Consider the following 11,935-nt stretch of genomic DNA (forward strand, 5'->3'; position numbering starts at 1 on the left):
GGAGGGGGGCAATAAAACAGAATAAATAGAGTACAAAGTGTGGCCAGAGGAGGTAAACGTGTGGTACTTCTGTGAGGAAGTCACTTCACCAAGCACAAAAATTGGACAAAAGATATGTTGGAAGCTTTTAATCATTAAAACACAATTTCTGTGTTTTTAATTGCATGGATTTAATTATTCACACATTAAATTAAATAATAAATCCAAGTCAATTTATTAAGTTGGTATGTTAAATAAATGTAAATAAAGTAAGTTAGACACACTTAATTCAATTACATTAACTTTCTTTTAACGTTTTTTCAGTGTGGGGAGGTGTTTCTTTTTTACTCAAGTAAAAGTAAAAAGTAGCCATCCAAAAAACATTTGCGAGTAAAAGTAAAGAAATATTTGGTAAAAAGTCTACTGAAGAACTGAGTATCTGATCAAATTGTCAATCATTTAATATTTAAAAATTACATACTCTATACATTGGAGCAAAAATATAAAGTTAAGGGGAATTTTTTGTATTTTAAAGACGTAAATCACAATAATTAATATAAGTAACAAAAAATATCCAAATCCTATATCCAAATGAAAGCACTATTTTCAGGTTATATGTTTAAAGATAAAGAGGCATATGAACAGGCATATAGAAATGGATTATTTTTTAAAAAGATAATTATAAGGAGAATAGAAATTTATTGTAAACATATAAACATTTTATTTATAACAAATGTGAATTGAAATTAATTTTGAATACAAATTTGAAATTAAAAACTCTAAAGCGGAGCGGAGCTTCATCAAACCAGAACACGCTGCTTCCCGTCCCATCATTTCTCCTGGACTTGTTTGGCATGGATCAAATTGTATTCTTGGGGGGAAAAAACCTCATGCAAACTTTGAAACATGAAGGCGACGGTATTGGTTTTTATTTTGGGGATAATCTTTGCTGCTGCAGGACCTGGCCAGCTCACCATCTTAGAATCCACCATGTTTATCAAAAGGTTGTTGAGGAACATGTCCGATAAATAAATAAAACCTAAAGGGGAACTGGATGGTGCAACATGATGATGGAATGTATCTAACCACCAAAATAAAGATCTGGTTCCGGTTCTCAGTTACAGAACTCAGTGAGCACTAGAGAAATACAGGAAAAAGAGAAGGAATGAGACCGTGACTAACGGAGCATAAAGCATGAGCATTTCAGGAACACCAGTGAAGCGAAACCAAATCTTTAAAAAAGAAAAAAGGCAAGATACAGTCAACTAAAGTCATAGACCATAACACAAATAATTAGTAATAAAACTTTATGGTAAGTTAAAGCCTCTTCATCAAAGCAACTGATAAAAAGTAAAGAATCAATGCATGTAAAAATAAGTGACTAAATTAATACCTAAAGAACCAAAAGAGCAAAATAAAAAGAGAAAAACAACAAACATATTTAAAACGTTATTACGTGTTGTTTACTATTTTAGTTTATTTTATCTTCTCACAATAAATGAAGTAAACGTAGCTTGATAATTTAATATTTTTCTTGGGCTATGGTCTGCAGGGCAATATTTCATTTTCAGTATTTTTAGTTTCCTTTTCAGCAGCAGATTCAATTTATTTGTTTTTACTTTTCTGTTCCAAACCAGTAAACAGAAACCAGAGCATTTGGCTGCTGTTTTTACTGTTTCCAAACATGTATAAAACTGATGCTAAAACTCACTTGTATTACCAACCATGATTTAAAAGTGGTGTTACTTACCTTATTATAATGTGTAATTAATAATTACTTATTGAGCTTAATTATTTGCCTTAAAATTAAGCTAATAAAATGGCAACTGGTAAATCTGTTTAGTGCAAACTGTTTAAAGTGAAACAAACCTGTAAAATGAGTAAAAAGTGACAGATATGAACTTCATGTTTGGTTCTGCTTTCTCTGCTCCACTCTGCTGTGACAGGAAGAAACAAGAGGAACAATAAGGCCTGTTCCTAAAACAGCAACAAGCAATGCATCATTCACAAGGGGAATAAAGGGTGTTTTCCCATTTATGCATATTTGGAGGACAGAAAATAGCTACTTAATGAGAGAGTAATAATAATAACAGTTATCACTGTTTTTATTGTATTCATAACATAGTTATAATCTTAAAGACATTCAGTTCTCGACCTTTGCATTCAGCAACCTGTTTTGCATAAATGAGGCACCATTTTTGGTTTATGTTTTGCATTTATAAAACATAAACATACATGTTTTGCAAGAGCATTTATTTAATTTCTCAAGATTATGTATTGTGGCTCAACGTTAAGATTAATCAACACTTTTTCTGAACTAATTTTTTTCTTAGCACTGTAAGCTGCTAAAAATTTACAGTTAAATTTTTTTTACAAGTTACTTTCAGTATACAATTATTTACATTTTGTTGTGAATGTATTATTAATATATACTGCTTTGTTTATGTGATATTTGTATTTTATGTTTTTAATGTTCTTTAAAAATTTCAGTAAACATTTAAGTAATAAAAGACAAAAAAAGTTACTTGACTTTTTATAGTTATACATTGCTCGCCATTTGGATCTTTTTCATCTGAGTTACTATTTTCAACATCCTGCAGGTCCGTCCAGCAGCAGGTCCGTGTTTTCAGCGACAGCGCCCCCTGCCTGCAGAGCTCTCTGGACGTTCTGCCAGAAAACGCCCGGATGTTGTGCAGCCTGAGGCCAGCTCAGGTAGGTGCGCTTCTTCACCAGCTTCCTCATGCGGTAATATGGAGACAGGTGACGAGCAGGAATCTCGTCCAAAAACAGCAGAATCAGAACATCCTTCTGCTCATCAAACAGGCGAAAGCTGCAAAATGTAAAAAAAGAAGTAAAAATTAAATAATAATTCACACTTTATTTAAATGGTTTAATCATGGCAAGTAGTTTCAATCTATAGTTTTTTTTTGTGTTTGCAGTAACAACATTATAGCTGCTATGATTTGCTGCCACATACTCTCTAATAACACTGAAAATACATTTATTCTCATGTACAGGAGCATTTTAATTACTCATGTTACCATGGAAACTGTTATTGCTTTGATTGGAGCAAACAAATACCCACAGCGTTGTCTCACATCATAAATCATAAGATAATTTTTGATACAAAAGTATTTTATTGCTATACTATGTTGAGCTAAAAGTTCAGGTTTATATTATAGTTACTTTATCTATATAGTTATTGATCTTTATTTAGTTTCCTCCAGTCAGTACTTTACAATAAAACATGATGTAAGTCGATTAAACTATAATTAAGATGATGTAGAAAGGATATAAAAAATGTAATTATTTCATAATTTAAAAACTAAATGCCAAATGCATTTTAAATAAGCTTACTTACAAAACCCTGACCCTCTTAGTATTCAAAACGCAGGCATCTTCATTCAGGTTGTTAAATATTTTGCAACTCAAGTGGTTTTATTTGGTTGTCCAGCCGTCATTGGTACAATCTTCAAGGAGGTTTTAGGTTTATGTCTAAACTAGGTGATGCTGTATCAAGAAGGTTAAGTGGAAGAAAAAACAATGTGACAGGAACTGTTATAATCACACTTTGTGTCTAGTTATCACTTTTCAATAATATCTTAATTTATTGAGATGCACACCCACAGAATAGAACAACAGCAGCAAATCCAAAAAGACTAAAATATTTTCATTTTAATTCTCAAATCTGATGATGAGAGTACAAAGAAAACTATACTCTGTTTGACATTTTTAAAAAGAATTTATTAAAAACAGCGCCCCCACCTGGCCATCTGGATCTCTCAGGAGCACCATTCGCTCTGCAGGTAGCTGCGGCTGATCACACAGATGGTCTTCCTGCTGCCGTAAATGGCATCGATGATGTTCTCTATGATGGGTTTACCTGTGGACACAACAAATGCAGGACTTTAGATATTTAATGGTTCTGACCAATTCAAACTACTAAAAACATAAAAAGAGTGTCTGTCAAGACAAAGTCTTTAGAAAATCGCACCTTCTGTTAAAATTAAATGCAGTCTTTACAATAAAGCAGCTTTGCTAAAATAGTAAAACATGAGTTATTTTATTCTGAATACAACTTTGAATATGATTTGAAATTTGAACAGAAGTCACATGTGCCTAAAAAAAGCACCCCCCATCTTATCTTATAGTTTCCTCTTTATGCAAAGTTCAGTGTGGTTTTAACAAGCTTTAAAATACTCTTGTCACCTTTCAAAAGATGGCTGACTTGAAAAGACTGTGAAGCACGAGAAACAAAATAAGTTGCATGTCAGTTTGCTGCTGTTGCATCTGAATTTCCTCACTGTGGAACAGTTAAGAACATTTTTAGTTATATTTTTAAAGTTTAATTTGAGATTTCACACTACATACTGCAGCAAACCAGAAAAATATTTTATGTAAAATAATAATCTCGCATGCAAATCTGACATTCTTTTACTGGGGGCTACAGCTACAGACGTGAAATGTAAAAAAAAAAAAGAAAAATTAAAAAAGCATTAAAACATATAAAGGCATTCCACAGAGTTCAGGTCCCACTCCAACTTCCATCTACATAACAAACTAAATTCTAGTTTCTATAGTTTCTCCATTTATCTTTACACTAATTATACATTTCTATACTCCACTGGCCTCTCCCTAAATATAATTGTTGAAAGATTGTATCTTAATTTAGACTAAATGGCATCTAGCGCTAAACATCAAAGTCATGTTGTTCAGTCAAAAAGGCTGTGTGCTATCAAAGCCCCCATGTGTTTCCACCTTTGATGAAATCCATCCATGCCAGGAGTTTAAAGGTGACCTACATTAGATCCTAAATATCATCACAGTATTTGATATTTGTATTGCAATGACAACAAAAATCAGCCTCATTTATACACCTGTTATTTTCATTATTGCTACTCGACTGTTAAATAGTGTGCAGAAGTTACATCAAACTATTTTTATCGATGCTCTCTTCAAACCAAGATTGGTCACTTAATTTTTGTGTCAGCTACAATAATGTGACCTTCCCACATTATTGTGGGTTCATAACAGGGTTCATAACCCTGTTATGGGTTCATAACAGGGAAAGAAACAAGGACTGGATTGTTGCGTAACAATTGATCACCAGCCATAATGATAGGCTAGCTAGCTAGGCTAGAGAAGACCAGTCTCGGTGTTTCTGATCAGGATTGGAAACTACATTTACAGTTGTAGGTATACGATCAAATCTAATTGACACCTCGAAGGGGATGTGATGGACACATCGTATAAAATATTAATGTGTAACATAACAGCATGAGCATCAGCTGTAGTGATGCAATGCTCCAACCAGGACATGGTGTGCCAACCTTCATATACATGTTTAACTTTCCCCTGGTAAAAGCTGTGTGATGGATAACAATAAATAATGTCTGTACCAAAGTCAAAGGTTAGGCTTATAGCTAGGAAGCTTCTCGACCTTTCCTGAAGGCAGTCATTAAATCATAACAGTAAAAGTGTAAACATATAAAAACTTTGTCAAAAATTATAGGAAGGATTTGATTATTGTAATGTCAAAAAAGTTTTATTAAATGTGAGTAAGAAGAATTTAAATAATTTGCAGAATGTTACTTTTTGTAAACAAGAAAATAAAAACAGAAGATATTTTCTCATAAATATGCACCCTTGGACATTTTTTATCGTGATGTACAACAGCAACAACAAAAAAACCTCCCAGATATTTCTGGAGCAGAGACTATTTGTGTAATAATTTGCTTACTGTAGGATACAGTCCACAACAAAATCCTGCAAAACAAAATATGAAGGGCGAGCACTAGATGGCGCTTTTGGTCTATCATGGCAGAAACAGAAAAGGAACAAATCATCAAAACTCTGAGATCTCAACCTTCAGAGTCAACAAAAGGTCATCCTGTTACTGTTGGTGTTAAACCATAATGTAACTAACAATCTCATATCCAAAGGATGTAATAATTTTCTAGCAGGTTATTAAAACAGTTTCATATAAATGAACTAAGTTGTTTTATGATTCATTAGAAACGTTTATTGAATACCCTGTAAAGGTCAATTCAAATTAAAATGACTTGATAAACATCCTGAAGGGCAACACAGTATAGACAGTAAAACAAAATACACAAATGATAAAACTTTTAAGAAAACTGAAATATATAAAGAACAAAAGGTTAAATAAACAGATAACATGTTAATAACTAAAATAAGTAGTTAATTAGTTTTAAATATGTACTCATATTTAATAAACTAGAATTATTTTTCTATATTGTAATTACAGACATTGTTTTCAAACCTTTATTTCTGGTAATTATATATTTTTTTAACATGCAACTCATGAAAACAAGATATTAACGATTAGAATATTACATCAGTCATTAAAGGAGAAATGTGGGTTTAACAAAAAATGTTTGCCTGCTCAAATGTTGTTTTCAAACAAATCTCATCTTAATTTATTGATTATATAAATCTGTAATATTAAATTGGAAGATGATTCAGCTCAGTGAGTTTAAAGCTGTTAAAGTTTTTACTGTCCTGTTGGACCAATCAGCAGGTCGGTGTTTTCAGTGAGAGCGCCCCCTGCCTGCAGAGCCCGGATGTTGTGCAGCCTGGGGCCAGCTCAGGTCGGTGCCCTTCTTCACCAGCTTCCTCATGCGGTGATATGGAGACAGATGACGAGCAGGAATGTTTTCTAAAAACACCAGGATCAGAACATCCTTCTTCTCATCAAACAGGCGAAAGCTAAAACATTTCATTTTACAGAGAAATTGTATTAGAATAATAGCAATGTACTCATTTCATTTCATTTCATTTCATTTCATTTCATTTCATTTCAATGTTTTAGGTTTGTTCAAAAAGGTTAGCTTATCAAAATGACAACATTTTCAAGTCTGCTGTAAGTTGATTACAGTAGATTATGAAGTCATAGATTTCTTGGATTGCTGAGGTACCAACAATGTTAATGTTGGCACCTTTTATCTCTCTTTAGCTTGGAGTCCTTCTCATGGGGCATGATGACCAAATACCAAGTGAGCGGCATATAACTTAACGAGTACAAGTCCCTCTGGTACATTTGGTGAAGAAAGTCAAACCAATAAAATGATTATTAGTATCCAGCAAGGACGGACTGGCCACCAGGAGTATCGGGATTGTTCCCAGTGGGCTGGTGCGGCCAAAAAAATAAAATAAAATAAATAAATAAACAAATTATTCAACTCTATGCCAGTTGATGGCACTAGTGCATCAATTTGTTGTTTGCCAACTACCAATAAACACCAGAGAAGAAGGAGAAGAGGAATCAGAAGTTCAAAAATGGAGAAGAAACAAAGGGAGAGCGCAACATTTGAGAAAAGACAAAAGGCACACATGAGAAGAGAATGCCGCCAAATGTCAGAAACCGAGGAAAACATTTTCTGCTGACGCATCGTCCTACTGCAGTTTTCACATCTATGCCTGGAGGACAACATGACTATTAGGTAATATGATGACAAACTTTTTCTGGCTTGCTAACCTTTAGCCAATGCATCTGGGGTAGTTTGACCGTAAAAGCATCAGTTACACCAAATATTGTCAGGTCACCTTATAAAAAAAGTAGCATTAATAAAACAATTGTGCTTAGCCACATATCCCTGGTGCCGTTTTTCATTTAGGTAAAGTGAACCACCTGATCTTATTGTCAGGGTAAATGCATTTTTCTGCGCAGTCAACTTAATTAATCATTGGCTAATTTATCACCTGGAAAAAACACACACATACATTTGAAAGGCTTAATGTAAAAGTTTACAGTATTAAAAACCGGAAGTTACAAGGTCAGTGGTGCTGTGGGCCGACCTCAAATGGAAATTTTACAACTTATGCTATTCCATAATCTAATACTTATTTTCATTTTAGTTTATTTTTATTCAATTCATTCTTATTTTTTCAGATAAACAACATATTTTATATTTTTCCACTAAGATCCAGGTCCGTGCATTATCTGACAAGCTCCATTAATGCTAAAGACTACATTTGTCCAAGCATCAAATCTCACAGGATTTCTGCTCTGTGACACACCGAGTCAACTTTCCACTTTCTGCTGCCAATTTCATTTTTTTCTGCTTAAAAAGACTTAAAAGCAACAGTCGACCGGCACCAGGCCATCTGGATCTCTCTGGAGCTCCATTCGCTCTGCAGGTAGCTGCGGCTGATCACACAGATGGTCTTCCTGCTGCCATAAATAGCATCAGTGATGTTCTCCATTATGGGTTTACCTGTACACAAATCATATGCGTTTTATTAATTCTGACACTGCTTTGAAAAGTGTTATTTTATGTTATCCAAAGCATTATGCTATCACCACCACTTTCCTTGTGAAGAAAATTAAATATTGTTTTTAACTGACTTCCTTTCAGTAACGGGTTTTTTCTTGGTTCCTGTCCAATACGGTTAGATTTCTGGCATCAATAACCAGCAGTTATGTTAAAAGATCCTGCAACTCGATTGTGGATTTCTGCAGCTCCTCCAGAGTTACCATGGCCTTCTTGGTTGCTTCTCTGATCAGTGCTCTCCTTGTCAAACCTTTAAATTTAGGTGAATGCAATGTAACGTAGGTGGAATTCAGTCCATCGTATTTCTGCAGATGATGAACTGAATTCTGTGAGATGTTCAGATCTAGTGTACTATTTTACGTCCTAACTTCCCCACAACTACATCGCTGCCTGTCTGCTGTGTTTTTGTATTAATGACTGCGCTCAACTTACCTTCACTAACAAGCCTATTTAGTTACACGAGATTTTATTTTAAGAATAATAGTAAACAAGGCCACATACAAATGTATGCTACTCTTTAAAGAGTTTCGCTTGTAGAAATTCTGAACTCCTATAGGTGAGGAAAGATGGGTGTTGTCATGCTGAAAAAAAGTAGGCAACCACTTGAAATGTCCAACTCCTTGAGGTTTGAAAACAGATTCAGCGGTAGGTCTATAGTCTCAAAATTCCTGCAATAAGGCTGAGCCTACTTATTTTTGGTAGCTGTAGGATGGGCAGGCTGTCAGTGACCTTTTGTATATTATTTGTACTTAAATCTAAAACTTCCAAGTTGATTAGGAAACTAAAGTCTCATCACTTTCAAGCCTAGTGATGAGGCTCGAAATCTGTGTGAGGTGAAGGACTCAGACCTGAACCTTCAAAGACATATAAAGATAATTGCAAAGTCAGTCTTCTGTCACCCGAAAATTTTTAAAATAACCCAAACCAAATCCAGCAAGATCTTGAAAAACTCATCCATACGTTTATCTTTAGTGGCATTGATTACTGCAAAAACAAAAAATCAATCCTCCAGTTGCAGCAGATCCAAAACGCTGCTGCTGATGTTCTGACTAAAACCAGGAAGATGGAGCACATCAACCCACTTCCAAAGTCCCTACACTGGCTCAAAGAATAGACTTTAAAATACTGTTAGTTTATAAGTCACTGAATGGCCTAGTACCACAACACATTAAAGATCTGTTGTTGTATCAACCTTCTAGACCTCTCAGGTCTTCCGGTTCTGGTTCTGTTCTGCATCCCCAGAACAAGAACCAAACACGGAGAAGCAGCATTCAGCTTCTATGCACCACGAATCTGGAACAAACTTTAGTAAAACTGCAAAACAGCTGAAACACTGAGTTCAATTATAACTAAAGACATACCAGTTTAGACTTGCCTTTAATTCATAAAACATATTTGACGTATATTTACTTGATGATTTTGATGACGGCTCTTGACAAACATGTTTATTGCTTGTTTCATAATTGGTTACTGTATTATGTTTTTAGTCTATAAAGCAATGTGAACTTCCCTGTTGTTTAAATGCTTTATGCAAATAAACATGACTTGCCTTGACTTTAAATACTGCAGTCTTCCAGTAAGCAGTAACTGTTGGTTGGTTTGTTTATTATGTGAGACAAAATAACACCAGTAATTTAAAAATCAGAATAAGAACATATGTAATTGTAATAAGAAAAGGAAAATGTAATCAGATGTAGTGCAATCCAGTGTTCTGACATTTATTTTTTATATGGTGACAACCCCTGGTTATTGAGTATACACTTAAACCGCTCAGTTATTTTCATAAGTTACCACTAAATGGCTTTGTCTTATTTTACTTATGTGATTTTGAACTTTGTGCAGCTAGAGTCTAAGTTTGGATGTGTAAATGAGGTGACCTAGCAAAGCTTAAAACATCCACATTAACAAAAAGGTGCATGAGAATGTGGCTGGTAGTTGGACTTCTTTATTTTGCAGCAATGGTGTTAAGAATTCGCGTAGAGAAAGTTCTGTTTGTGAGAATGTTCTGTAAAACCTCAGGTTTACATATTTGAAAAGGTTGGACTTCTGTTCTCGTAAATACTCCTGTGATTGTTCTGGTATTTAGTGAAGATACTTCAAGCCCTTTGGTAGAGCTGATGCACACAGACTTACTGAATATTCCTCAACATTCCTTAAACTTTTGTTCTAAAGTTAACATGAAATGAGAAGTAGGCAGGTTGTGTTAAAAAATGTCTCGCTAGTATGAACTGACTTCCAGCAATCCTCCAGAGAGCCAATAGTCCTTCAGATGCCAACATTAAAGCTGGGTGTGTTTGGTTGTACACCGATGCTTTAGGTTTTAAAACCTATAAGAAATACTTAAATGTTTAGATGAGGGAGCCAGAATTTGTTGAGATCTCTGTGAAGAGTCCTTATGTCGCTCGCTTGTAAACAGCTTGAAAAGTTGCTACGAAAAATGCTAGAAATGCAAAACTGGAAGAATAGAGGATCCTTGAATTCATCAGGACTGCGCCACTTGAGATATATAAGTGCTGCTCGAAAATAAAAAAAAGATCTTCAGTTCTGTGTGAAAGTTTCCACAGTCACTCCACAGACACTCAACACTCGAGTGAGCAGAGAAAGGCTGATTTCAGATGCAGAAAAAGGCCGCACATGCTCTTTGTAGCACTCTTTCTTTAAAATCAAAACATGGAGATTCACTCGCAGTTTTTAGATTATTTACAGTTGGTTTAAATAACTGAAAAGAAACTAGATAAAATCATTTCACAACAATGTTTTTTAATTCTGTGACTTCTCTCAGCGTCCTGTTGGTCCCATCAGCATGTTTCAGGAGCGTCTCCTGCCTGCAGAGCTCTCTGGACGTTCTGCCAGAAAACTCCTGGATGCTGTACGGACCAGCGCAGGTAGGTGCGCCTCTTCAGCAGCTTCCTCATACGGTAATATGGAGACAGGTGGTGAGCGGAGAGCTCCTCCAAAAACAGCAGAATCAGCACATCTTTCTGCTCGTCAAACAGACGAAAGCTGCAAAATAAAAAACAAAAAAATAACTAAGAGTTGACAAAAGCAAATTAAAAACTTTAAATATTTTTTTTACTGCATCAAACTATCATATCTGGTTGAGAATGAGTTTGATCCAGATGAATGAGCATAGTGACACTTTCAGGATCATCAGTGAAGGATCAATAAAAGGATTTTCCCCATCTTTATTTAAAAAAACATCTATATAATAACAGAGTTGAGCCCCACCAGGCCATCTGGATCTCTCTGGAGCACCATTCGCTCTGCAGGTAGCTGCGGCTACAGATGGTCTTCCTGCTGCCATAGATGGCATCAGTGATGTTCTCTGTGATGGGTTTACCTGTGAATGCGATAGGCGTGCTTATTTTATTCTACAAACTTGAAAAATGAACTCCAACATATATTTTTTCCCAAAGCGTTCTATTCACTGAAAAAGTTTCCATGTTTATAGACCGAACTCCCAATAGAGTTGCCTTGAGACCAGTTGTAATTGTCTCTGTTCTGTTATCTTATTTTGAAATATGTGCTTTTATTTTGACACGGTAAAACCAGAAATAGTTTTTGTTTTTCTCCACAGAGATAGAATACAAACACTTGCTACTAAGCTAGTTGTTTCTATGCTGCTATTCCTTGCTTTATTCTAAAGCTATTTGGATGCTACT

General features: G+C 34.9%; 1 pseudogene; it reads right to left on the bottom strand.

Moving 5' to 3' along the window:
- Positions 1–2,565: 2,565 nt before the first annotated feature.
- LOC106934202 (toll-like receptor 13) lies at positions 2,566–8,205 on the bottom strand (annotated as a pseudogene).
- Between the last annotated feature and the right edge of the window lie 3,730 nt (positions 8,206–11,935).

The sequence above is a fragment of the Poecilia mexicana genome, unplaced genomic scaffold (assembly GCF_051168715.1).
Source record: "Poecilia mexicana isolate PSO_F unplaced genomic scaffold, ASM5116871v1 scaffold_11, whole genome shotgun sequence".
NCBI classification, from domain to species: domain Eukaryota; kingdom Metazoa; phylum Chordata; class Actinopteri; order Cyprinodontiformes; family Poeciliidae; genus Poecilia; species Poecilia mexicana.